Source organism: Nelumbo nucifera, chromosome 1, assembly GCF_055504915.1.
Source record: "Nelumbo nucifera cultivar China Antique chromosome 1, China Antique-T2T, whole genome shotgun sequence".
NCBI classification, from domain to species: domain Eukaryota; kingdom Viridiplantae; phylum Streptophyta; class Magnoliopsida; order Proteales; family Nelumbonaceae; genus Nelumbo; species Nelumbo nucifera.
The window spans coordinates 112,121,307-112,125,029 of record NC_142649.1 but is presented as its reverse complement, the minus strand read 5'-3'; positions in this window follow the sequence as shown (position 1 = coordinate 112,125,029).

Sequence of the window (3,723 nt, the reverse complement as noted above, 5' to 3'; positions counted from 1 at the left end):
GGGAATAGGATTCCCGGATGAGAGTAAAGAAGTTTTTGAATTTTCGCCCAACTTTCCTACAGGGTTCGGCCATCGATATGATGTATCTCTCATCCCTTCAGAATGAACCTTGAAAATGTAGTTTTTTGAATTAGGAATAAGATTCTCGGATGGGAGAAAAGAATTTTTTGAAATTTCGCTTAATCTTCCTACAGGGTTCGGCCATCCGAATAGCCCATCCCTCCAAGAATACCTAGGATTTGGTCTGTCACTATTGGAAATACCGTAGTCTTTTTTAAGTTGCCCTCAAGTTCAATCCACTATCTTGTCCCCCTTGTCTAAAGTCACGTGATTACTTGAAAAGTCACGAGCAGGTGGGTCCTTTCTACCACCCAAGAGCATCCTGAGTGAGCCAATATGGGCCTAGGTCGTTCTTTTTGAGACTGGACCTGGTTCAGCTTAGCCTGCTTTCCAATCAAAAAATTTTGTACATTGCTTTTCACTTAAGGCACCGCCAGATGGGGGATTAACCTTTGTTCACTGCCGCAAGCAACCACTTGTGCAAGGCTTTTGATGCTGGCCGTAGGATTAGATCCCAGTCTTTTTGAAGTGACACCGTTCGGGGGGGCCTTCTTTCTTTTTCTTTTCCTTGCTCCGGTGATTGTTTCTCCAAATCTGTGATAACCTGCCAGCTTTTCCACCACTTCCTTTCCAGGCTAACATCTTTCCTCTTGCTTTCCACGTCAGCATTGTCTTCCCCACCTTCTCCTCTCTCCGACCACCACTATGCTTCAATGGAGGAGGGAATCCAGATTTTATGCCACACACCTGCAAATTGGATCTCTATTAGACGTGGGATCGATTCTGGTGCTGCTCCTACCAATTGCACCTTAGCTGCGCAGAGGTCTGAGAAGCTATATGATTCCATTTCTCCCTCGCACAATTTAGATATTTTAATGAGGATATCCTTTGACCAGAGGTGCAACGACAGCACTAGAATCCTCAAGTTTATGTGGCTTAGTGGTTCCACCACCTTTTCGTTACAACTGGGAGACCACCACCCTGCTAGCACTAAACCCTGCGATGTTTCTAGAGATATCGCTTCAACCTCCTTAGGTTTTTGTTGAAAGTCAATCAGGGCTTTTTTGTCATCGAACGGGAAGACCTTTACATCTCCTGTGACCTTCAAGACTCCTTTTACTTCTTCTCCTAAGCTTTGCCAATCTTGTATCTTCCGTTGTGCTGTCAACACCCGAAAATTTTGCAGCTTGTCTTTACAGCCGTACAACTTCAGAGTTCTGTTGCTTGCAGCAAACCTTACATCTTCACCTTCCTTTGTGTCTTCTTTCCGTTTCGTCTCATCCTCTAGATTTTCCACCTTCTTTTTATCCCCACTTTCCTCTGAATCTCCTTCCAATTTCCCCTTCTTGACTGTGAAATGTGCTTCAGTGTTGACTAGATATTCTTGGAGCTTTGATGTAAAAAATTTCCAGCCTCTGTTTTCCTTCCCCTCCGGGATGCAGAGCATTTGCCTTTTACCATTAGCGAACCATTCTGTGGCTACAACAAACCATCCTTTTCCATTTCGTTTTAGTTTAGCTGAGTAGCTCTTCCTATCGAGTGCTAGTTGACTCTTCCAACCTTCCTTCATGACAGAATAAATTGCTCCATCTAGGAATCCTTTCAACCATTCTTAGGAATACTGTTGCCTTCCTCTCTTCTCTGATCTTCAATGATCTCATCCCGTTGTTTCTGTAGTCCTCAAACTTAAACTTTTTGGCTTCGATCTGTAGCTCCCCTCTCCATTTCGTGGCAGCTCAGAATCTTTCCATGTCTATTAGTTGCCTGTGGAATCAATTAACACCCAGCTTGAGATCAGTGCAATCTTGCCTCATTATCCTGTCGGTGGTGTTGCAGAAGGAAGAAAATATCCTGACGAAAATGAAATACATAATCTTAAACTAATCAAAAATAAAATTATTTTACTGACTGATAGACATTAATAGTTTTACTTTTGGGTTAGATGTCTTACCATTTAATCTCATAATTAAATAATAAAAATTAATAAAAGATAAAAACACAAAGGCACATCTATAATATTGTAAATTTGTCCTATTAAATAAAGAGGTAAGTGTGATATATCAAAATTATTTTTACGTACATAGAAATATAAAAAATTATAGAAAAAATTGGACAAATCTATAATTCAGATTTTATAATCTACATCTAACTAATAATCAAATCAAATTCTAATTTGACTTCATCCGATCTTGGCTTAAAACCTAAATCTGATTATATTGTAATATTTATTGGTTTTAATATATAAAAATTATATAATTATATTTAAATTTATAAAAATATATTTTTAATTATATAATTATATAATAAATTCAATATGTCATATTTGTATTAATTTATTATATATAAAAATTTAAAAGTAATTAACTTTTTATTTTTTATTTTATAAATGAGTGTAGAGTCAAATTAAAACCAAATCCATTTGGATTCAAATGCAAGTTTTCAATAGTCAAATTAGATTTCGATACAAGTTTTCAATAATCAGATCGGATTTGGTCCAATTCGAAATTGATTCATTTATAGCTCTTCAAACAAGGGGCTCTTTCATATACAACATTCATTCAAAAGTCTAACATTCTGGGGTTATAATATGAGCAAGTTCAGTGAAAGGTCGAGAATTGTAAATAAAAGCGAAACAAAAATTATTTGGCAAGCTTCTTAATTTTATCTATGTAATAACCTAAACACCAAGATATCGATGGCTTATTGCCAATCAACTATTAACTATTGCCATCCTCTCTAGTAAGTAAATGACAAAGCCTTAAAAGTTGTTATAAGCTCTACCTCAATTGGCTCTTTAACCAAAGTCACTTTACCACTGCAACAACAACAAAATTAAAAAACCTATTATAAATACAAAATCCAAAAGTCCCCTTCTTGTCATTCGTAATACTTCCATTACATATAATATAAAAACACTATGGTATAGCAAAGATGGAACGTTTAACATATTATACACAACTATGTCACTATTGGCATTAATAACAAGATTTTGTATATTCATTATTCCATTAATTTTTCTTAGAACCCAATGGACAATTCTTTTAATATTTTTTAAAGTAGTGTCATTTCCAAGTTTCCATATGAGATATTAAATATTGTTCTCTCTATTTATTTAAGGTATTTTTTCATAAATAAATTCTATTAATTAGATTTATATCTAATACTTTTAATAATATAAAACTTATATTTAAAAAATGACCCCAAAAACAATACCTTATTTTGTTCACGTGAAAAGTAAGCAATTCAACCATACAAGTCAAATGGGTCAATCCATGATGCCATAATTAAATAATAAAAGAATATAAATAAAAACAAAAAATACATATTTTTTACAAAAAATATTAAATACATTATTATTACCATTACCATAATCTAAAATTGTAACGTGCAAAGCATGTGCACACTTCCTAGTAAAAAATAATAAATAAATAAAAGTTTAAAGGATATTAATAATCATAAATTAATATACACCGATATTTGATATATCAATATTTTAATTCCATCATTATTGAGATTTTCTTGATCACCAAAAAAGGTGACAAAACAAACCTGCATGGCATAATACCAGCACCCATTTATGTTTTTTCATTGTTCTTTTCTTTCTATTTAGAGGTGTAAAGTGGGTAATGCCATGTCAACATGGTACAATTTTGTGGGCTGCAT